Here is a 26,722-nt window from a genome sequence, read left to right as displayed (position 1 = left end):
ACTACCTCAGCAAAGTGATCATGGCCTGCATCAGCAGTGGGACTCATGCGGATAGTACTTACAAGTGGTATGAGATAATAACACCTACCGTAAAATAGACCTTTACCTCTGTGATCTAACTCCCAAAGCACCCATATTAATCAGGAGGAAGAGAAAAAGATCAGACAAATCCCTATTGAGGGGTTTTCTACAAAGTACCTGACCAGTACCCCTCAAAACTGGCAAGGTCCTCCATAACAAGGAAAATTGAGAAACTGCCATAGCCAAGAGGAGCCCAAAGAGACATGATGACCACATGTCATGTGGTAACCTGAACAGAATCCTAGAACAGTAAAAGGACATAGATGAAATCTGAGAAAACCTCAGTAACGATGGAAATTAGTTACTGGTAATATGTTGATACTGGTTCATTAATTATAACAAATGTGCCATATAATGTAAGACATTAATAATAGGGGAAATTGGGTTTGGGGGTTATGGTAACTCTGTAAAATCCTTGAAATTTTTCTGTTAATCTAAAACTTATAAAGTTAAAAGTTTATTTTAAAAATCTAGTCTCTCCTTTTGTTCAATGATATTAACAATGAAATAGTCTGAGAAGGTAAATATGTGGATGCTTTTCTTAATAATATGATATAATTAAAATTTAGTATGCAGCCTTTTCTTCAGTTTCTTTACTTTCCTCTTTTTATACAGACCTCAAGTGTGGTCAGTTGACCTAATTACTATTAGAAGTTGAGCCAGCTCTTCTGCGGTGCTAAGTTCATTTCCCTTCAAGGAAAGAAGCTTTTAAGAGGAGCTCATTAACAATTTCATTTCATCAAGTTTGCAGCTCATATATAAGTTTCTCTTTCTTGAATATACCAAACCATTAGAGAGAAAAAAGAAAAGAAAATATTGTGGTGGCGCTGTTTATTACCTGCAGTGTGACAATATCCTGTCCACCTGAGGCAAGGAAGTGGTTAAAAGACAGATGATTCTGTGTCAGTGAGATTGGGTCATTACCTTAATAAATTTTATTAGGCACCTAGAAGATCTCTTCTGGGTATTCTGCTTTTTAGAAGAGTAACTTAACTACAAATATGTTTCAAGTATTTCCCATAAGAGAAGTATGTATATTATCAATTAATTCAACACATTAATTGGATGTCTAATGTATGCCAGGCAATTCTAGCACTTAGGGATGCATCAGTGAGTAGAACAGATGAAAATCATTGCCTTTGTGCCTCATATCACTGTGTGTTTTTTATTTGGGGCTATTTTATATTTGGCTTTTGAAATCAAGAAGTTAGGGGAAACAATAGCACTTTTCTGTTTGAGTCCTACTAGTAAGGGAAATAAGTAATCAAAACTTTTTCCTCTAGAATATAATGTGTTAAAAATCTTTAAAACATTAAGAATTTTAAAAACAAGAAAAAGTAGCAATAGGTTTGTTCCATGGTCTGTAGAGAATTAAAAAAGAGAGAAAAGAACATTTTTGCTTTCTCTCTCATCCCTCTCTTTTTTCTCTCTTCAAATTTGGTAACATGATTTTTCTAAAGTTCTTTAAACAAATATTTATTGAATACTGATATCAGATAATTTGTGCACTGGACACTGGGAATAAAAGACTAAAGATACTATTTCTACATCAGACATTTTATGAGGAATCAGAGATACTTGATTATATTGTAGATTAAAAATGCAATAAATGTTATTAACTGTAAAGTCCATCCTAAATACTTTGGGGGCCAAGGAAAAGAGGACAAATGAAGTCCAACATACCACATGTCTAAAATTTGTAAGTTAAAGTGTAAAGTTTTATGCCTTTACCTCAACAAGAAGCTGAAAAATACATTTTTATGGGTTGATTTGTTTCTGCCCCCAAAATAGATATATTAAAGTCCTAACTCCTAGTACCTATGAACATTATTTGGAAATAGGGTCTTTGCAGGTTTAGTCAAGATAAATTGAAGTCATTAGGTCCTTAATCCAAATGATTGGTGTCTTTATAAGAAGCCGGAAATTTGGACAGATACACAAGGTGAACACCATGTGAAGACATGGAAACACACAGACATAGAAGATGGCCATATGAGAATGGGAGCCATGTGATGACTGGAACAGCTGGAGCCACCAGAAGTTAGAAGAGGCCAGGGAGGATCTGCCGCCCTGGAGGCTTTGGGGGGAGCATACCCTGCCAACATCCTGAATTCAGACTTCTAGCCTCCAGAACTGTGAGAATAAATTTCTGTTCTTTTAAGCCATCTAGCTTGTGGTACTTCGTAACGGCAGCCCCAGGAACTTAATGAATATGTGTATAACTGTTTTTTTGTTAAATGACAAAAATTTAACAACATATCAAAAACAACTGGATATAATTATTGTACGAGCTAAGCTGTTGATGGATAGACAATATTTGGATAAGAATGAGAATTAAAACTTTAATAATTCAAAAATTAATATATTTTTTCAAGTTATATATTATTACAAATTGTTTTTGTCATGAAATTTATTTTTCTTGCCTTTCACAAGTCACTTGATTATAAATATATAAAGATTTTACTTAATTTGTACTCTGTTGGCAATAATTATTGCCATACACTTTTAAAATGATAAAAATATCTTTATAATCCTTCACATCTAAATATTTTTAAGATATTTTCAGATTACAGGATTTGAATATAGTTTCATAAAGTATGTAAATTAAGCATAAATATTAAAAGTTACTGATGTTTTCCGAAAACATTACTGTTCTTTCAAATATTCAAAAATTGTATATTAAAATTTAAATGAAAATGGATATAACTAATTCATGACTTTCAAAATTTAAATCAAAATTACCTAGATAAACCTGAAATTTATATTTAATTTCTGGAAGAAATAATTAAGTTTAATGAAATATTTTCATAAAAATAAACTTATTTTTAATTCTAGCCTTCAAGGAGAACCTAGCGCTCGCATGTAAAAGAATCAGTTTCGAGATCGTAGTATTGTTCTGCATGAATGTGAAAATGGGAGGTTTAGCATATTTGAATAGAAATTTATGTTTACTTTTGGACTGGTATTTGAATTGTTTGTGAATCATTCAGATGGTATCACCCAGCAGAAGCTCAGTGTATGACTGTGCATCAGAGAAAGGGTTGGATTATGTGTCAGGTAACCTGGCAAGTGGATTCACAGAGGAGTCAAGGACTGTGCACTTTCCCTTTCCCTATCCGTTCCCTATCCCTTTTACACAATCTTCTGAAATAACAATTATCTGGTTTTAAATCTTGCAATTTTCAATATTTTCATGATGGAGAATATGCTGGAAATTATTTATGATTCATCAACTTTGATCCTCTAAACATTTTAATGGCATTTCATAACACAAATTTTATGGTTTTCTTTACCTTTATCTTGGGAGGAACCAATAAATTTCTAAAGAGCATACCTTAAATTAAAAAAAAATCATGTGGCATAGAGAAAATACAGAAATATACTCTATAGGAAACTTAAGATATTTCTTTAAACAGGGATTTCTAAGTATTATCTATGGTAATTCAAATAAGAGGACTACTTTTTAAAGCAAGTGTTTAATCTATCATAAGAAATTAACTGAAAGCAAGCTCAATTTTATATATTTGAGCATTTTACAATGTATACAGTTTTACAGTGTAGCATTGTTCTAAATCCGTATCACACATAAAAGGAAAAAATACATTGTGTTGGTTGGGGAAAAAGGGAAAGACTAAGAATAAAACAAAAATGCTGTCTATTCAACTTTTGTCTCTCTCAGAGCAGCAAATGGTGGGCAACAATGCTACATCTTTAATTCACAGGTCTCCATTGGCCCCATTTACAAATTTCAAGATACACACCAAGCTCCTATAATGCAGAAGGAATTTCCATTGTTATCCCTAGCACACTTGTGATGTTTCTTGAAACAATTTTTTTCCTATTTCAGTTGTTTTTATTTTGCTTTCACATTCATTCTGTCTCATATAAGAAAACAGCAGCAGTAACTACTCTATAGCTTGAAATGTGTTTACCTAAATCTAGATGCGTAGCTGGGTGGCTAGATAGCTAGATTAAAATGATAGGTATATCTTTATAGATAAACACATTTTGGAGTGGTCATAAATATTTTTCTGAGGTATTTTGGCCCATTGTTGATTAAAACAATTGACATTATCCATTTTAACTGACACTATTAGAGATTTCCCTGTATAGATAATGGCAATACACTCTTATCTTAGGAGAATATGTTTAGACAATAGTAGAGGAGAATGGATAAGCCAGTCTGCTATGGTATATGTTTAAAATTGTGAACAGGCACCTGGAGAAATAATATTGTTAATAATGAAATGTACAAATGTTTCCATTATGTTTACTGCAGCTACATGTAACACCTGCCACATAGTTCTTTAATTCCTATTCTTAAAGTTATAATGATTCCAAGAATTGATTTTGTTGACCAGTTTGTTTATGGAAGTGGTGGTGTCTGCCAAATTAAACCATTTCTAAGAAGAGTGCTCATTTATCTTCCTTGGATTTCAACCAAACACATTTCGGAGATAATGACATAATGTATCTACAAAAGTTTAACTTGACTGGCATAAGGTTTAAGTAGAAATATTCCATCTATATCTATATTCATAGCAAATCTCTATCTACTAGGCATGCTGCCCATTTAAAGACTCTCATGCCTTAGGATAGTGGATCAACTTTATCTGCATATTGGAGTCATTTAGGGAGCTAAAAAGATACTGATATCTGGGTTCCAACATCAGAAATTCAAATTTAACTGGTCATGGGCAGTGGCTCATGGGTATTGAAATTTTCAAAAGCGTCTTGTTGATTCTAATGCCCAGTGAAATAGTAAATCACTGTCTTAGGATTTTAAGAAGGCTTGGTGAGAAAGATACTATCTTAGATTTTATAAAATTTTAAAGAATTCATTTCTTTGAAAGGACTGTGTCTGAACACAAAATGCTGCTTTTTTTGAACATGTCCTAAAACAGCAGATTTGATGATGCAAGTGTATTATAATTTAGTTATTACAAATCCAAATTTAAATAAAATATGATTCAAAGATATTATTAATATTATTTTGGTTCCTAATCCATAAAGCTGTTACTTTAAAATTTTTACTACTTTATAATATAGTCTTCGTAGTATTGCTATTAAAGAGGCATATTTATGAATGCAGATTGGAATTCAGTGATGTACTGGTAGATATTTAACAACCAGATCTTTGAGGACAAAATGGCCCTGATTTGTAGTATTTTCTGATTTCCATGATGTACTTATTTCTACTGGGGCTGCTTTCAAGATGCAGTGTGGTGTCGGCCAGCTCACAAGATTTCTGAAAATTTAATAGCTGTTGCAATCTTGGAGCTGTCTCCAGCATACCACTGCAACACGTCACTTGCGTAGGTCTAGACTTTTGTAGAACACCAAATTCTCTTACATAAATATGTCAATTAATCCTCAGGTCCACACAATGATAGATTAGCAACTCAGTTAGTTCCAATTCAATGGAAAGAAATAAGAGGCTTAAAGGAGATTTAAGCTTCTCGAGTCAAGTCAGACAGCAACTGTCACCCTGTAATTTTGAACACCACTATGAATCAGGTGCTATTCTTCCAGCCGTAAATTCATGACAATATATCTACCCTCAGAGCCCAGAAAAATCAATCAATAAATATATAGTGTAAGTTTACTGGTTGATATGAGCCATGAGGAAAAAAGATGAGTGATACAGTAGAGAGTGACTGGTACAGGAATCTAGTTCAGTTGGACTGTAAAAGGGTTTTCTAAGGAGGCGTCCTTGAATTAAATAGCATATGAGATATACAAGGTAGTGAAGCTCTGAGGGGAGTGAGTGTTCTAAGGAAAAGGAACAACTGAAAATGGGCCAAAAAGTATGAACCGAGGGGTTTCTGAGGTACAACTAAGGACGTAGCAGGTGTCTAGTAAATGCTTTGTAGGTGAGAAGTTGGGGAGGGTTAGCAGAAGACAGGCCTTAAATGGGTCTTTCAGTTTGGATTTTATTCCACTGTAATGGAAAGCCACTTGAGGGTTTTAGGTCTGCAACAAGGAGATTGAGGCATGATTCAAATGATAACCCCAGCTCTTCTGACCAAGGGAACTAGTGGGGGCCAGGAGAGCAGGTAGAAGGCTCTTTTCGTACTTCAGGCATTGAAAATGACGGCTTAGAGTAGAGCAGAGTTTCCCAGGTTAAATGCAGAGATATCAGTCCTCTGAGCCCTTGAGGGCAGTTTGACGGATCTAGATGTCTCTTGTCCCCAGTGGTCTATCACTTCAGTTGTGAACAGCCTTGTCCTTTTACCTCAGTGTTGATAAAAGTAGTATCAACCTCCCTATGCCATGGCATAAAAGGGGAAGCACTGGAAAATGGTTAGCAGTGAATACGGTAAGATAAGATTATGGATATAATTTGAAAGTAGAAATGTCAGCATTTGCTGATTCTTTCACTGTGGGGCTTAAGGAAAAAGGGAAATCAAGGATTCTGAATCAGTCCAGTAGGAAACAGGTGAAACACTCGAAAGTGATGGACTATTTACAAAGCTATGGAAACTTTAAAATGATACCAACAGGAATGGTGAATTACCCTGGAACACTCAATAGCAGGAAGCTGTTACCAACCTTAGCTCTAAAAGTGAAATGGAGTAATAATTTTCAGTTTAAAATACTATTTAGGGAAGTTAGAGAAAGTTCCAAATGGAAATATTTTTAAAACCCAAAATGCTTTGGATCTGATAGATGAGGGGGAAAAGGTAATCTTATTACTAGTAATACAGTTTTTTCCTGTTTTCCTCATCCTCTTCCTAGTGGGAAGTGGGAACAAAATAATACATCCATGTGTTTATAGGAAAAGTAATCCATATTAGCAAGAGAAAACTTCCTTGTAGATACTCCACCCTGAAGTGTCTCAAAGGCCCGAGTACACTTCTAGAAAGAAGTACCTTAAATATCTGTTCTTCCCTTCCCAATAGAGGCTTGAAGTTTCAAGTCCTGAAAAGCCTCGATTTCTTAATTCAGTCTTTGGACTTTGCTAATAACCCAAACCAAAGCCTTACCAAATCATGATCTTTTAATCTATATCTGGCCTTGATGTTCTGTTCATTTCCCTGATCATGAATGTAACTGCTTCCTTCCCAAAATCTCTCTTAAAAAGGGGTCTTGGTAAAGAGGCTGAGCTAACCTGAAATTACAGCCTGGTTGGAGATCAGTGGATTCTTCACTATAGTGAGTGTTGTCATGATGTTTTTCAGTCCAGGGGTTACAGTAGGAAGACTTAAGATCTTTATTTTTCTGATTCTCTTGTTATTTTAAGTTTGTATGTGTTTTCCCATCTTTCAATTTGTGATTGAACTACCCATTCACTGAACTAAATTTAGCTGTGAGCATATCAATATAGCATCTCAAATATCTCAAACATGAAGTATTTGAGATTTCCTCGTGTGTGTGTTTTTTTTTTGGTTTGGTGTTGCTCAAGAAGATAGATCAGTATATTCATATCAATATAAAACCATACATACATATACACAAATACTGCTAACTGAAAGGAATGTACATTATATCAGGCGTTAAGAAAAATCTAAATGTTGGAATTGCAGATTTACAAATGTTAGCATCAAATTAGACTGATTTCGCAGATGAGTGGAAGAGAGAGAGAGAGGGCAAGATAGAAGGTGAGGGAGAGTGAGAGGAAGAGAGGTAGAGAAAAAGCGACAAAGTTTTTGAATTAGTAGTATTACCTTCAGAGTGGAAATGACAATAATAATGCAAATTTGAATGGGTATACCATATGTGAGGCTCCTAGCTTCAGTATATGGTCAAAAAACCTAAACCCTTAACTTTTTTCTTGGCTACTAAGTGTTGTTGACTGTGGAATCAAAGTTTGTGGTAGTTTGATTGTTAATGTGTGTTATATAGATGGTTCTGAGTTTAGGATGTTAACATTGTCATACCTGAGATTGACATACGTATATAATAGCCGTAGTAGGCCTTTGCTATAAACGTATATTCAAAACAAATAGTTCACAGGCTAATTACAAAATAAATTCATAGTGTCCAGTTTTTCCTTTAAAATGGTAATTTTGAAATTGCCAGCTTAATGAATTTAATTCATTCTTCTTAGGCCCTTTTATGTTAATGCTGATTATATTCATCTGTTATATCTGCTTTTCTCAGACTGACAAAAATACAACCACAATAGACTTGTTGGACAGTTAAATTGCTTAGAAATTAAAATACTGCTTTTAATGTTGATTATTAATTATTTGTAAAGATAAACCCATTGCAAAAAGCCTCAGGGCACATGCCAATTAAATATTTTTAAGCCATAGAAATAAAAATAGCTGCAGCATGAGAATTTTAATTATCAACTGAGGTCTCTTGGCCTGAAAAGTTAAGTTTTATAATATGCCCTCAAGATCATAAAACTAATGTTTCTATAGAGTAAGCAAACAGGTAGTCAACAGCACTTAATGATTTCTCCTCCTGGGTAGAAGCTGAAGCCATGAACCTGGTGGCTTTTGATTCCTGGAAATATGATTTTTAGTTCTTAAACCTTATGTGGAATGGATGTTTGAGAGTCATACAGGAGCACTGCTACACATCACTGAGAAGTGTGTCATGTTCCTGTACAGACAGGCAAAGCTTTCCTCCCTACTGAATCTTACCATTTTCTTTTTTTTTTTGCCTTCTTGGATGATATCTGGTACCACTAAGAACATGTATCCCCACAATCCTAGTTATTAACTTACTTAGTAATTACTTGCCGAAAAAGACCAGTTGATCACAGTTGCTACAATTGTACACCTTTTAACTGCAAATGTGGGTTTAATGTCTTATCTTTTCTCTGGATGGCCTAGCTAAGGGGGTTTACATGGTGTTTAAGTTAGTTTCCTCAGAAAGGAGCAAAAGATCCTGAATCCAATTTAAGCAAAAATCAATAAAAAAGAAGTCAAATATATAATGGGAGGGATACTGCTCACTATATCAAAGGGGGTCTAAAAACTGGGCTTTGGGTAGGAAACAACCAAGTGAGCTTGTCAATCTCAGCAGCAGAGCTCAGTGCCTCCTGTTCAGGGCACTGACATCGTAATTAACTAGCATTAGTTGTTCATGACATTCTGTCCTTGTATTAGTCCATGTGAGACTTCAATGCCCAGGGCTATGGTTTGATTAGCATGGTTGGTGCATAGGCAAACATATAATTGGGGCATGGCTTTGGGGCAGGTCTGCTGATGCCATTCCCACAAAAACGACACGCAGTGGCAAATTGGTAGTGCAGACTTCACCAAGCAAAATCAAAGAGAAGTGCTGCTACTAAAAAATAATAGAAGAAAAAATTTAGATCTTCCCCCAATATATCATGTTTTTCTCAATATTTTCTTTCCACCAAAAGCTCGAGTGAGCTGTAACATTCCTCTCAAGAGAAAAAATGTGCCCTTTACTGTGAGCTGGCTGTGCATGTAGAGCATTTTGGAAGCGTGGCTTATAAGAGTAGAGGAGATGCAAGTACTGAACTGATTTCATCCTGGCTTCTAGGTACGCACGGCTCATCCTTAATGTGAAACCACACTTACATCATGTTAAGCTGATATTTGTGTATTTATTAATTAACTTAGTCTAAGCCCATGAAGCAGAGACTTAACTTCCTCTTCTCTCGAGGCCTAGAGCTAGACTGCGTTCTCCAGCCTCCCCGTGGGCCATGTGATTGCATTTCAGTCAATGGAACTTGAGAAGAAGTGGTGGGAGCCACTTCCAGGCTGGCCTCTTTAACTTCCCCCCATATCTTGTTCATCTGTGCTCTTCCCTCTTCTGACAGGAATGAACACACTCACAGAGCAGTGTTGGAAACCACGTATTGAAGGTGGCAGACCTGCCCCCCACCAGCATCCTTCAGTGACTTCACTGAGCAACAGACGGTCCTCCTCCTGCCCCCTCCTTGGGCTAATATGTGAACAAGAAACTCTGAATATTCTTGTGCATATTTTTAGGCATATTTGTTTCAGCAGCAGTAGTTAACCTACTTAATAGTCTTCATAGAATTTATTTTACACTGTCCATTTAACTTTCTTCTAAACACTTAACCTTACTGTCATTATACTTCTAAGAATAAGAACCTTGTGAGTTACAGAGTAACCCCGTGAAACCGACTGGCCGCCAAACAACAGTGTGCGGCCAGTGCCCCTGCAGGAGGCTTCCCGAGTGATGCTCGTGCTCGTGAGGGTGATGTGTGACACGTGAGAGGAGGGGTCGGTTTGTTATGAGCACCTTTTTTGACAAAGTTCCAGAACCTACTCTGTCGTCAGCAGCATCGCTCCACTGATGTTAATTATGTCTCATAAGTAGCATTCATTCGTACGAGAGTAGAGGAGAGGGGTAGTCACACTGTGTCTTGCCAACAAGTAATTGATTCTTTTACCCTTTTGCCCCTTCCCACCTGGCATCGTTTCTTCCACAGAAGAAAATGGCCGCTTAGAATCGCTACTTAGCTAAAATTTCAGTGCAATATTATACAGACTAAATACCCCACTTACATTCCTTCTTCCTTCCTGTCTCCACGCCCACCCTGATTGGTGTTGGTGACAAAATGAGAAGGCCACATGTAAAGCCTCTGAGTATGATACAGGAGTTTGCACATGAATTTTTGAAAAAAACAGACTAAAGTATTATTTATTGTAGTATCTATGGATATATTGTGTTCCTAAATAATATTTCATTATTTTATTTGAAGAGAGTTTCACTGGAAGAGAGATGTTTTGAGAAAAAAAAAAGGGAGGGGGGATATGTTTTTTTATCTCCTGTCTTCTCTGGGATAAGACGATAGTATTTTTAACATCAAAACTAGAGAGGGCATTTGAGGCAGAAGGCTTCATCTGGCTGCCCTGACACACAGGACTCGGTTCTGAGTTGAGGAATAGAACAGGATTTCCCAGTAACCAGCAGTGCTTCAGTACACAGATGCTTGAGGAAGATCTGTACCTGCCGGGCCACAGAGAGACAGTGGGCTGTTAAGAGATTGTCTCCTGCTTGGTCAGAGGCGTAGAAAAAGCTGTACCTTCTGGTGAGTATCCCTCTGTCCAAGCCAGTCTAATAACTTAACGTGATTACCAAGAATGTGAAAGGAAGAAAATCATACTATGTTTAAGAGCACAAGGAACCACAGGAAGGCATACCAGACGGGACCCAGAGATTAAGTTGCTCGTGCTGAAACAGTCATTGGAGTCGGCAGATAACAACCTAAACAACATGATAATGTGAGCCCTCGAGGAGCACCAATTAAGTCATTAAAGTCATGATATTAACATTTTGAAAACTGATTTAAGCATTTGGAAGACTGGGTCATCAGTATTCAGCACCAAGTTAGTGGCTTGGCAAATCGTGTGAAATTAATAGCTGAAAACCCACAGAACAAAACAGAAGGCATGTAATGGAAACAGGGTTTTAGGATAGTTGCCAGGGATATAATATGAAAATTAATATGTGTTTTAGAAAAAGAAAAGGAATAGATGATATAGAAGTAATGATCACATAAATCAAAGGGGACAATATATCTGATCCAAAGAAAGATGTAAAAATCTCATCATGTCCAGGCAGGACTAATTTTAAAATGCCTTTACCAGATATTCAAGATAGGGAGTATCTTGAATTCCAAGCATAAAGACAATATTCCAAATCTTCCAGTAAATTACAAGTTGCTTATGGAAGAAAAAGTATCAGATTAGCAACAGCTTTTAATCGGTAGTACTGCCTAGTAGAAATCAGTGGGACAGAGAGAAAAATACTCAATCCAAAAATAGCATACTCACACAGATGTAATTTTTCTTTTAGAGCAAAAGAAAAGTATTTAGGACAGGAAATTCTCTTACAGAGTATATTTGCATATTCATCAGAGGAAAATAGTTGAAAATGAATGACCAACTGGCAACTAGCAAAACCAGAAAAGAGGGAGAAATAAATTTCGACACTAACATTTATTTTAGTAGATCAATGAAAGCATGCTTGGGTATTTAAACACACATGCAGTGCCATGAGTGGCTACTTTAAGGGAAAACCTGATAATAACCTGTGCTGAAATTATTAAACAAGATAACAACACCTAGGAGCTGGGTGGCAGGTTGGGCTAGAGAGATAAAGACTCTGAAGTTTCACTGTGAAAAGTGAGCTCAACAGCAGGGCAAAGACCATAGGTAAATAGAGTGGTTAATGGAGATAAATATAAGTAACAAAGTTGCCTCTTTTTACAATTAGTAGTAAATATTAAATGGAAAATAACATTTAACGTTAAAGGGATCCTGGAGAAGGTGACTTTCATTACCATTGAAAACAGGAATTACCCGATATAGGCAAGCAGGCTAGCCGTAGCACAATTACACTTAAAAATGTCCATGTTTTTAGGGTCAAGACTTTTTTTGGCTACCTATTCTATAAAAATGAAGTCCAGGAAGGAGAATACAGAAGTGAGGATTTTTATTTCAGCTGTGTTAGTAGGAACAAATGGAACCTGGAAATCATCAATGTCCATGAAGAGGGGAATGGCTAAAATCATTGTGAAATCACCATATTTTGGATTCATATGAAGCTCCTAAAATAATTAAGTTATATACATTTTATTTTTACTTGAAGATATGTACCAGATGTGTACATTTTTATGTGAGTAAATGAAGTGTCATATAAAGGCATGGATATAAACTCCTGTTTTAAAGATTAAACAGGACCCAAAATGTGTAAAACAAGTTGTGTATTACGTATTTTGTTTTAAAAGGATCTAACTTCCTGAAGAATGGTTTTCTGGCTCACATGTTCCCAAATTTTCTAAACCATTATTCTGCTGCATTCCTACACAAATTGAGCACTAATAATGTGAAAAATAGAGGATTTTTAGATGGTTTTATGTTATCAGATTTTCAACAAAGTTCTTACATATTTGATATTAGTTAAGTGTATGTGTGTGTGTGTTTTAAATGTACACAAAACCACATTTTACTACTGATTTGGAGTGAGCTAAATTCATTTATCAGTATTTACCAGAACTGAAGTGTGTGTGTGTGTGTATAAAATAACAAAAGCAACTAAGTTACTGTTGTTCTAGTAGTGCTACAAAACTGGATTAGACTCAAAGTCTCAGGTAAATTCAAATGACCAAGAATTCCTGAAATTAGTAGGTAATTAACTGGTTGTGATTATTTTTATCCTTCACATATTCTTCAGCTGCTGAAAATTTCCAGTAGGTTAAAATGACAATAATATTTGATCTGGAACTCTTCATAGGTTTCCAGGTGAATGATTAATTAAAAGCTGTTTCAATTAATAAACTATAATGGACATAATTCTACTTTCTATGGATAAGTGTAACCCAAGGTAACTATTTCTAAATTCTGATAACAATGAAGCATGGCTTAACATATTCAATCAAATTGATTAGGCAAGCAAGTCAATTTTGTGAAATAATATGCACTGAATTCAGTAAAATTAGTTGTTACAACGTTTTCTCACAGGAAGTATCAGCTTCCTTAAAATTCTTTATTTTACTGTCTCAAATTAATTCAGATTTTTCCACAAATCTTTCAGTTTCTGTGTCTTTCTCCCTTTCATTCCAGAATGGTTTCATTAGATTTCACAAATGAGTGAGTCTGCGAACAAGTGAACTGAAATAAATGTGGTTTGATTCATTATTTCTCTTTCATTAGGCTAGCATGCATTAGATTACTTCTGTTAATCCAAGTGTATAGAATTAAAGAATAAAAAGACTTCTCTTTTAAAAAGCTTGTGAAACTAAAAGTAGATTTGAGCCAAACATCTATTATTATCCAAAACATTGATACAAGTATGAAAGTGATATTTTCCCAAAGTGTTTTGTAACATACATGATGGGATCCCATATTTAAACTTCATTTGTTGGTTTAATGTTTGGATGCATATTAGTAAAAGACATCTGAATCAAATCTCTCTTATTAGCAGAAACAATTTTTGCCTGTTAACTGCTGCAATAAGTGGCTATTTTAAGGCAAATGTGAACATGTTTAGATATAATTAGGAAGAAGTAATCTTTCGAAAGGGAAAAAAGATAATACCGTTTACAGATTTTAAAAATAGTTTAGCTCGTATTCAGAAACAGGAAAAAGAACTAGTGATCTCAAAATTAACTGAAGAAATTTGATTTTAATCAATTTAGTAAAAATTTTCTGCTTCTCTGGTATTTCCCTCAGTACTTTGATGTTCAGGAATCATATCAGAAGGGCAGATGATGGGTTTCTAGAACTCTCTGGCTTTTTTTTTTTTTTTTTTTAGAACTCTCTGGCTTTTGAATAGATATTCATTGGTTTTGTTCATTTTACTTAGAAAGTCCATTAAAAATGTCAATACATAATTTTATATAAATTTATGAGATGCATATTTTTAAGTTCAGTTTCTTTTTACATCATTATATCTCCCAAAGTAGTCCAAGTTGGCAATTCATTTTTAGAATAATACAATTTTATTTAATCTCATGTAATTATATAAAAAACATTTATATTATTGATGTTTATGCTATTACAGTATGTTCACTTACCGGAATATAGGGCTTAATGTTTTGCTTTTGCTTTACAAAAATGATACCTCATACATATATATGCACACCTCAACTTTCTTTTACAGAATGGAAATTTATCCAAGTAAACTACTCTCTCTATCAATCATTGCTTACGATGGGTGCATGGCATTCCATGGTATTCCATGGCATGGTACTTTCATTTAAATATTTTCCCATGATTATACGTTTATCTTTGTTCTCTGCTATGAGCAAACGTCCTTAGATGGATGTCCCTGCATACTAGTTTTCTGAGTCAAAGGTTTTTAATACGTATTAATTCTTAGTATTCTTAATTTCATATTGCCAGATCGCATCCAAGATGGCTGTGACATGTTGCATTATCCACAGCATTGAGAGTATTCCCCTCTCCTTCAATCCCTGACAACAATAGATGTTATAACTCATTTTAACTTTTGCATTTCTGATGGATGCTGAGTGATATGTCATTATCCTGTAAATAATATGTCATTATCAAAGAGTCATTCTTTGGCTACTTGTGAGCTTGAATATTTTGTGCATTTATTGGCTTTTGATACTTGCTCCTCTGTGAATGTTCAGTTAGTTTTTTTTTTTTTATATATTGAGTTATTTTCCCACTTAGTATGGCTTAGTTCTGGGATTATACATATTACCCCCCTTTTCTACCATACACATGGCAATTATTTAAGTAATTTTTGACTGCTTACTTTAGTAAGCAAAGTAAAAAGACAACCTACAGAATGAGAGAGAATATTACAAATGATGCAACCTGACGAGAGTTATCTCCAAAATATACAAATAGGTCACGCAGCTTAATTTCAGAAAAACAAACAACCCAATCAGGTAATGGGCAGAAGATCTAAATAGACATTTCTCCAGAGAAAGAATGCATACAGATGGCCAAAAAGCACATGAAAAGATGCTCAACATCGCTAATTATTAGAGAAATACAAATCAAAACTACAATGAGGTATCACCTCACACCAGTCAGAATGGCCATCACCAAAAAGTCTACAATAAACTATGGAGACAGTGTGGAAAAAAAGGGAATCCTCCTACACTGTTGGTGGGAACGTAAATTGGTACAGCCATTATGGAGAACAGTATAGAGGATCTTTAAAAAACTAAAAAGAGGGCTACCGTATGATCCAGCGACCCCACTTCTGGGCACATACCCTGAGAAAACCATACTTTAGAAAGACACATGCACCCCAATGTTCATTGCAGCACTATTTACAGTAGCCAAGATATGGGAGCAACCTAAATGTCCACTGACAGATGAATGGGTAAAGAAGATGTGGTGTATATATATATATATATATATATATATATATATATATATATGTATATATATACACACACACATACATATACATATATACACACCCACACACAATGGAATATTAGTCATAAAAATGAATGAAATAATGCCATTTGCAGCAAAATGGATGGACCTAGAGATGATCATACTAACTAAAGTAAGTCAAAGACAAATATATGATAATCACTTAATGTGGAATCTAAAAAAATGATACAAACGAACTTATTTACAAAACAGACTCAAAGACTTAGAAAACAAATTTATGGTTACCAAAGGGGAAAGGTTAGGGGGGAGGGATAAATTAGAAGGTTGGTATTAACGTATACACACTACTATATATAAAATAACAAGGACCTACTATATAGCACAGGGAACTCAATTCTCTATAATAACCTATATGGGAAAAGAATTTGAAAAAGAATAGATATGTGTATATGTATAACTGAATCACTTTGCTGCACACCTGAAACTAATGCAACATTGTAATTCAACTATGCTCCAATATAAAATTAAAATTTTTTTAAATACTAAAAAAATAGGCAGAGGAACTGAATAGACATTGTTCTAAAGAGGAAATGCAGATGGCAACAGGCACATGAAAAGATGCTCAACATCGCTAATTGTCGGAAATACAAATCGAAACCACAATGAGATTTCACTTGCCTGTCAGAATGGCTATAATCAAAACACGAATAACAAATGTTGGTGAAGATGTGGAGAACAGGGAACCCTCCTACGCTATTAGTGGGAATGTACATTGGTGCAGCCACTGTAAACTGTACAAAACAGTATGGAGGTTTCCAGAAAAACTAAAAATAGAACTATCGTATGACCCAGCAATTCCACTCCTGGGTATATATCTGAAAGGAACAAAAACACTAATTTGAAAAGATACACGCACCCCGATGTATGTTTCTTTAGCAGCATTATTTACAGTCACCAAAGTGTGGAAGAACCTAAGTCTCCATCAGCAGATGGATGGAAAAGAAGAGGTGGTATATATAATATATAAATATATATGTATATACATATATATAATGGAATACTGCTCAGCCATAAAATAAGGATGAAATTTTGCCATTTGCAGCAACATGGATGGACTTAGATGGCATTATGCCAAGTGAAATAAGTCAGAGAAAGACAAGTACTGTAGGATATCACTTATATGTGGAATCTGAAAAATACAACAAGCCAGTGAATATAAGGAGGAGGCAGACTCACAGATACAGAGAACAAACTAGCAGTTACCAGTGGGGGGGGGGGGGCATATAGGGGTTGCGGAATGGGATGTACAAACTATTGGGTGTAAGAGAGGCTCAAGGATGTACTGTACAACATGGGGAATATAGCCAGTATTTTGTAATAACTATAAATGGAGTGTAACCTTTAAAAATTGTATAAAAAATAAACATTTATAAAAGTGAATATAAAATACCTCTTTAAGTTTGTATGCTCCGTGTTAAAATGCAGTATTCAATAATGATTATAAAATAATTTTTATTTTAAAAAATAGTATTTCACATATTTACCTCCAGAAACATTTTTCAGAATGCGTTTGTAGATTAAACATTCAGAAAAGTATGTTAAATTTTTAATCATCTAAATTCAAAGTAAATTCAAAAGGCAGTAAGTGCATGGTAAGTAAAAGAAATGCATTACTATTTGAGCTTCCCTGGCTTTGCAGTCAGATTCTCAGGATTAGAATCTCAGCTGCACCACTTAACTAATAGTGAGAAATTGGCATACTCATTTACCGTTTCTGTAGCTTATTTGTAAAATGGGAATAACAATAATATCTATCTTATGTGGATACTGTAAGGATGAATGAACAAATTTATGTAAAAATTCTAACAGTCATTCTAGGAAACAGTAAATGTATATTGATATTATTTCATTAGAACCTTCAGAGTTTATCCTATTTTTAATTTCTTTGTTCCTTATTTTTACTCATTTTACATGATCCTCTATGATGGACACTTAGCTTTTGTCACCTTAGATATTATTATGTGCCCTAAAAGGAAAATAAAATGAAGATACATGTAAGTTAGCAAGTTATTTATTTTCTCTTATCTCAGCACAGTACAATGTATAGTAGAGGAAGGAGTTACAGGTTCATAGTTTCAGTATACACGGATGTTGTCCTTAAATACTTTCAAGCCTACTGAAGAGTTATGTAAAGCATATAATTGAGTACTTTGCTAATTAAGCTGCAGAACCCACCAAGTGTTGCAAGAACATATGCTTTTTTTCTTAGGAAAAAGTTTTTTCTTTCAGGAAATATAATTTTTCTCAATCAAAAAACAGGTAGAAATCAAGTCAAGGTATAGAATATTTGTAAGATATTAGTCAAATATTAAATATATTACTTTTACCATTTTCAAATTTTCTGTAATATTCCAACCATTCCTTAAGTGTAAATTTGGTCCTTAGTAAAGTTTATTAACTTAAAAAATTCCATTTCTACTTTGAAGAGTATTGAGGCTGTTTTTACTTGTGGAAATATTATATTATGAAGATGCTCTTAAACATAGCCTTGTTTGAACACTTACGAAATTGTCTAGGAAACAATTCCATCAATTAAATTCATTACAAAACTATTTTTAAAATATTTTAGGGAATTCCGTGGTGGCTAACTGGTTAAGAATCCGCCTGCCAATGCAGGGGACACAGGTTCGACCCCTGGTCCGGGAAGATCCCACATGCCGCGGAGCAACCAAGCCCGTGCGCCACAACTACTGAGCCTGCGCTCTAGAACCCTCGAGCCACAACTACTGAAGCCCACGCACCTAGAGCCCATGCTCTGCAACAAAAGAAGCCACCACAATGAGAAGCCCACTCACTGCAACAAAGAGTAGCCCCTGCTCGCAGCAACTAGAGAAAGCCTGTGAGCAGCAACGAAGACCCAACGCAGCCAAAAATAAATAAATTATTTAATTAATTAAAAAAAATTTTACCTTAGTTTCTTTCCATAAACACTTATGCAGTTATTTAAAATATATAGTATTATTTTTAAATTTTATGTTAAATTTTATGGGCTTAGGCAAATAGATGCATTAGAGGACAAATATCTGACAATATTAATCATGTTGGGAGATGAAGAAGCAATGTGTCCAATTTTAAATATCATGGTAATTAAGCTTTCCATTTATAGCTTTGGAATTTTAAAATGTTGAGATTATAATTATAATGAAAAATTGAACACAATTATATGAAATTTAATAATTGATATCAGTGTATCCTCTATGTAACTCTATGGAATGTTGAAAAGAAGCAATTAGAAGAAAAAAAAGTTCATATTGGGTGCTTACTGCTTTTAAAACTGTATAAAAGATAAAATTTTAGGACATTTGTTATTTAACCTTGAACACTAATAATGAGAGTATTATATTATGCTGATTTTACTTACTGGAGAAAAACCTTCAACTTTTTGGAAGTTGATGCAGTTTCATTTTACTAGCCTTTAGTGACAGTTTGCTAGAGCTTGAATCTTCTAAGAATATCTACCTCAAATTTTGAGCATTATTTTACTGATCCAGTCTTCGAAGTAAGAAATATAATTTAGTAACAAAAGGTATTTCAAAGAATATTGACTCTTCTTATTTTTAGATGATATATAAATAGTGATTTCTTTGACACAAAAGAAGGCATCAATAACAAGTTCACTTAGAGGTCCAGGTGAACAGAAACAGGAAGTAGTAGCCAGTGTGGCAAACTTTCTAAAAATATTCATGTTATTCTTCTTCTTTTCATGCATCTGGTCAAACAAAACATTTTTGAGGCTTGATTAAGATTGAAAAAATCATAATCATTTTTTATAAGGATAAGAAAAGTCCCAATGGCCAGTAGAAGTGCTAGTAAATGCAACACATTGCCATCAATACTCTAAGCTATTATTTTATTCTACTCAAATTTCTATATAGATGTTCATATATGTGTATAAAGAAATTCATGGTACCCTCATTTACAATAGCAAAAAAACAAAATTTAAACAGTCAAATTATACTATATCGATAGAAGAAAATTTTACACATCTATTAAAAAGAATAAAGTGCACCTAAAGAGAAAAATGTGGACATAGAAAAGGTGTTAAATGCTTAGGATGTCTGTGTATGTAAGGAAGATGAGAAATAGCCGAGAAACCTTAAATTAATTTTTCTTGTTCATGATTTGGAATTTAAAAACTGGGTTGGCCACCACTTTATTTTACATAAATATATCCGATTATGAAAATGTGGACACCTATTTTGTTGATTATTTTGTTCCTTAACATTAAGAGCTATAATATGTATGTTAATGGCATTTCAATAAAGTGGGGAGTATGGTCTACTCTGCAGGTTTCTTCCTTCACCAGAGTCTAAGGCATTGGGGAAATAAACTGTGTCACTGTGCTCAGCATGACCTATGGATTTCAGTGGATCACAATATAATTTGTGAAAAGTATAGATGTCACAACAAGATTAAATGATATACATGGACAGCAGAATTATGGGTTACAAAGAAAAGCTCTACATTTTCCCCTAAAGGTGACCACAAATGCCCACTATGAGCTATACTTAGCTCCCACTGCCATTTCATCCATAAGCTTTAGCTATACTAAACAGTCTTCTGTTCCTCAACACAATATGATCGTATTTCATATCTTTGACCTAAGTTGCCTATGCTAAAAATATTTCAGAAAACCTCCTCCTCCTACTACTTCACACTGAAGTTAAGTTGTTATCCTTTCTCTGAACTCTGATTCCAGGATAGAAATACCTGCCCATGCAGGGTGCTCCCTCCCCTCCCATCGTGTGCGTACATGCGCTGTACACTGTACTGGGATTCGCTCCAACTGATAAACGACTATTTGGGGACAGAGACGATCTTCCCGATTACTGCTTCTCAGAAAACATCACAGTGCCGAATACATAATTGTCACTCTTTAAACAATCAAAGCAAGTAGACTGAATGCATGAATAAATGAACATTATTACTGGTTACCATCTTCTCAACGTTCAAGACTTTGGTTGCATTTGAGCCACGTGGCTATTAGCACAGAATCCCTTTCTTGTTTATTTATACATGTATGTACACTATCTCCTCTTTGTCCAGATCAAAAAACGAGTTTAGGGAGGTTAAAAAAAACTACTTGTGCAAGATCACAGTTTGATGCCAGAATTATGTGCTTTATTTTAGTACATTGTAAGTGTTCTGCCATACATCTGTCTTTATTTCTGGTTAGTAAGAATTTTAAAACTATACAGAATTAAACTAAAACCTTTCCTTCACTAATATGCATTATATCCAATATAGGTTCTGGTAGCTCTTATATTTGAACTAGTTATCCAAAATCATAAGTTTAATATAAAATAAGTTGCCTGATTTAATTTTTGTAATTTGCAGAGCAAATTGCACAATTTCAGATGAAGTTTCTAGAAAAATGTTAACAATTTCTAAGAATGTTATGACTATTATCACCATGTTAGGAAACTAGTAACTTTTGAAATTAATAAACCACAATATTGCAGTGGCTTAACACTATATATATATATATATATATATATATATATATATACCCACACACACACATATGTATACATGTATATATATGTATACATATATATATTGTGTGTGTGTCTGTCTGTGTATGTGCGTGTGAGTGTAATGTAGGTTTTCCTTATCTGTTGTAACTTTCTTCCATATGTTTCAGGAACTAGACTCATTTCTTCTAGTGGTCCTGTAAACATATAATATTCCTATTTTTAATTTCACAAGTGAGACAAACATAATTAATAATCAATAACAAATACTGCTCATTGCTTTTACTTCAAGTTTGCTAATCTTCTGCAACACTGACTCTGGTTTTATCTCATTCAGTGTATTTTTCACCTCAGGCATTATAGTTTTCATGTCAAGAGTTTCCATTTGGATATTTTTTAACATCTTACATGGCTCCACTTAAGTTTTAAAACATATGGAATGCAATCTAACACATGTTTTAATGCCCATGCCTGCTAATTCTAATATCCTAGTCAGTTTTAACTGCTTGACTTTTCTCCTCATCATAGATTATATTTTCCTGTGCCTTTAAGTGCCTGGTAATTTTTTTACCGGGTCCTAGTCATTGTATATTTTGCCATGTTTTGCCACGTGCTGGATATTTTTGTATTTCTATATTCTGAAGGCTAGATATGCAATTAAACTACCTGGAAACAATTTGAACATTTCAGGTCTTGCTCTTAAAGATTCATTAGGCAAAACAACAACAGCATTTAATCTAGGGCTGATTGTTTGCCATAACCAAGGTAAGAATCTATGTACTCTACCCAGACCCCCTTGAATTATGAGGTTTTCCAATGCGGTGGGTAGGAACAGGCACTGTTCCTGGCCCTATGTGGTGCCACATACTTTTCCGCTAATGCTTTGGATGGTTCCTCATAGATAGTTTCCTCACAGGCATGTTCTGATCACTACTATGATGAAAATTTGAGTGGAGACCCTGTGCAGATCTTGAATATCACTGTTTGTATATTTTATCTCTTTTTGTTTCAGGTTTAGATAGTTATTTCTTCAGGACAGTACATCCAGTCCTTAATACTCCACTTTTGCTGGCAGCTCAAATAATGTTAAAGAGCTAGAGTATCTTTAGTTTCTAACATCTACATTAGAGATCTTATAGAATAATAGATGGGTACCTTGGTATCATCTTTTTTGCAGAGAGGTTGACTAAGCTGTGTGATAAAATGGGCTTGGTGGAAGGAAGGCCATCGCCACAGTGCCATGTAATCTGCCTCCTGACTGTAGTCAACTCAGCTATTAGAAATAATGTTTTTAAGAATGTCACCTCTGAGATCCAAATAAGATATAGCTCTTTAAATATCAGATTTGGTTTACAGTCTTTGCAATACCTGTCTGTCTGTCTATCTATCTATCTATCATCTATTTTTTGATCCAAAGATGAGTAATATTGCTTCTTTGGTCATTAACTTTCTCATATGTAAATATGGGAGTTTGAATTTTATGATCTGAGATATCATATCGGTTTTAAATATTTTACTAATTCTGACAATTTTCCAAAGCATGTGGTTGCAAATCTAAAGCAATTCTATTTAGAAATTCTAGCATTGTTAAAAATTGTCTTTAAATACGTTGACACTCCTATTATTGAAAGGCAGTGTCTATGTCTCCTGTCCTGTGTGAATGGACTTATAACTGTCTCAAGCAATAGGATATGACAGAGATTACACTGTATGACTTCTAAGGCTAGGTCATAAAAGGCCATGCAGTTCCCACCTTATATGTGGTAACATTTATGCTGTAGCCCTCAGCTGCCATGTAAGACATTTGATTACCTTGAGGCTAACATCCTGTGAGGGGCCCAAGAAGCATAGCAAAGTCTTGTATAGATAGTCTTATTGAGAATTTTAGCTCAGTTAAACCTTTGTGTTATTCTAACCTGGGCAGTAAACATGTGAATGAAGCCGATTCCAGATGATTTCAGATTTCATATACTCCCAGCTGAGGCACCAGACATAATAAAGAGGAAACAGTATTTCATTGGTTTCTTGTCCAAATTCCAGACCCACAGAATTTATGAGAATAAAACTATTATTTTATGCCAGAAATGTCTGGATGTTTTGCTATAGGACAATAGTAATCAGAAGAACATTTATGAAAGAAATTAGTATTACCACTTTACTGAATTGATACAACATTATATAGAGTTAAATTTTAAAGTTTCTCCTTTCAACTGAAACCTACAAATTTTTAATATAATTAATATAACCTTATTGATAGCCCTTAACTGCAAAATTTAAATGTTTATTTTTAAAGTTACATTAAAAATAACAACAGTAGGACTTCCCTGATGACTCAGTGGTTAAGAATCCGCCTGCCAATGCAGGGGACACAGGTTCGAGTCCTGGTCCGAGAAGATCCCATCTGCCATGAAGCAACTAAGCCCATGCGCCACAACTACTGAAGCCCGCATGCCTAGAGCTGGTAATCCGCAACAAGAGAAGCCACCGCAAGGAGAAGCCCGTGCACCACAAGGAAGAGTATCTCCCACTCGCTGCAACTAGAGAAAGCCCGTGTGCAGCAATGAAGACCCAACGCAGCCAAAAAAAAAAAACACAAAAATAACCAACAGCATAATGAAAGGGAAATAGCTTACAATCTGTGTAAGCATTTTTTTATGTCATAAAGTTGCAAGACATTATATGACTATTAAATACAATATTGTGTTGTGCTAGAAAGTACAATATATATTGTAGCTATCATGAAAGTTTGGATAGATTTCAGCTGGAAACTCATTAGGAAAAACAAAGTGAAATGGTATATTATTACACGTATTATCTAGGACCTGATAAACAGCTGCTGCTTCATTTTAAAAAATTACACATTGTATAAAATAATAGAAACCATGTCAAGGCAAAGGGGAAACGTGGAGCACAGTTACTACAGCATAGCCAACCGAAAAGAGATTGATTTTATATCAGCAATTTTTTATTCATCTCTTAGGGGATTTTTAAATTTGAAATTTGAAAAATGTTTCACAATAATTTCTTCTAGTAACTCTACATGGAAATTTAAATTGAGATGTTTAACTCAATGAATCTCTTTTGCACATACAACTCACAAAACTTACAAGTAGATTTAGAGTCACCTAAAAACTCAGTACGATGACATGTGAATGGCTGAAAAATAAGACACCTTTCAAGAAATTGTGTTTATTACCAGATAACACTGACTTTTGCTAAATTATGTATGTCAGGCCTTAAAATTATCAATACCAGGGAACATTTTTTGAGGTGGTATGGAGGCCACTTATTTGTATACATTTTCTCTTTGGCAAACTTTTTTTTTTTTTAATTGGATTGCATATCTTACAGGGTATGAGATGTTAACAAGTTTATTTTGTTTCTAGTACTTGACCTCACTACAACATGTTAAGTTGTAGTCATACAGTTTCTATCAATCTCACGTATACATAATGTATCAATATTTAGATCTAAAGTACACCATTAGATTTTGAGCCATTCACTGGCATAGCTTGTCTCATGCATCTTTTGAATCCCAGAGAATTTAAAAAAAAAAAAAAAGTGTCTTCCACATTTAGGCACTCACAAATATGCATTTGAATGAAGGAAGGAATATGTAAATTCAAAATGTATTCTTGTATTTTTTAACCACTTTTTTAGTTGAGGTATAGTTAATTTACAACATTGTGCTAGTTTCAGGTGTACAGCGAAGTGATTCAGTTATATCTATATATATAGATATAGATATTTTTAGATTTTCCATTATAGGTTATTACAAGATATTGAATATAGTTCCCTGTGCTACACAGTAGGTCTTTGTTGTTTATTTTATATATATCAGTGTGTATATGTTAATTCCAAATGCCTAATTTATCACCTCCCCCACCCCCGACTCTGCTGCTACCCCCTTTAGTAACCATAAGTTTGTTTTCTATGTCTGTGAGTCTATTTCTGTTTTGTAAATAAGCTCATTTATACATTTTTTTAGATTCCACTTGTAAGTGATATCATATAATATTTGTCTTTCTCTGTCTGACTTACTTCACTTAGTATGATAATCTCTAAATCCATCCATGTTGCTGCAAATGGCATTATTTCATGCTTTTTTTTTTTAATGGCTGAGTATTTATTTATTCCCACCACCTGCTTTTGTATTTGATTATTTCTTTGACATGTGTAATGTTTTGTAATGTAACGTAAATGTTTTCTAACATAATATTAAATGTGAATCTATGAAAGCTAGCTCTATAATACACAGATTAGAGATGGAGAAAATGGGCTATATCTGCAAGGCAGTACGCAGATCAAGGGTAAACATAAATCAAATAAGAAATCTGAGAAGAAGCCAGGAGAATTTTATTTTTTCCCTACATGAGAAGAATACATGCTGCTCAACATACTTCCCAAAAGAGAGATTAAATTTATGTTAAGTCACATGTACACATTCTTTTGATTTAATTTATAATTAAGAAAGAAGATGTCTAACAACTGTGCACTTGGAAAATAAAATGCTTTTCAAACTTAAGGTTTCTCTGTTTTCCTGTTGCCAGCCAATGACTTACGTTAAATTGCATGAAACCTGTTTCGCAACTTGGGAGGCTGGTCTAATGTGGGTCAAGCAAGGCTGTGCTTCACAGAGAAGAAAGGAAAATTGACAAGTCGCACCAGAGAATTAACATTTAACAAGAGAAATAGTTTATAAAGGCAAAACAAATGTATTATTCTTCTCATACTTATACTATCACAGTTCCACTGTTGAGAAATGATAAAAACGCAGCAAGGTTGAAAGAGAAGTAATTAGTCATAATACTACCATTTTAAAATGACTATTATGAATTTTTTATGTATATGTAGGTTGGCCAAATTTATCATGTAAAATAGGACAATTTTGGGAGTGCTTTTATTAATTACACTAGGGAAAAAGTATAAACCAAGCCCATACCGAACCTACCAGGAAACATTTTCTTCCTATTTATACGCTGTTATGTGGCTCACACATGAGACCACAAAAATATGCTATGAAATATCATGAACATTTTTCCATTTTAAGAACGCTATATCATTTTATAGTATTGCTTTAAAATGTACCTAAATTTATTACAACAAACATCATTATTAGTCATTAATGTAATTTCCATTTCATGGCATTACAAATGACACTGCAATAAACATAATTTCATTATTAGTTACTTGTCCATATGATTATTTCCTGTGAATAAATTCTTAGTATCAAAACATCAATACTATGACAAAATTCTGCACATTTTGAATGCACTTCATATGCTTAACCAAAATGATCTTCAAAAGAGCTGTGCCGGTTTATCA

The sequence above is a fragment of the Balaenoptera physalus genome (genome assembly GCF_965194825.1).
Source record: "Balaenoptera physalus genome assembly, chromosome: 5".
Taxonomy (NCBI): domain Eukaryota; kingdom Metazoa; phylum Chordata; class Mammalia; order Artiodactyla; family Balaenopteridae; genus Balaenoptera; species Balaenoptera physalus.
Note: the sequence above shows the minus strand (reverse complement) of the source record.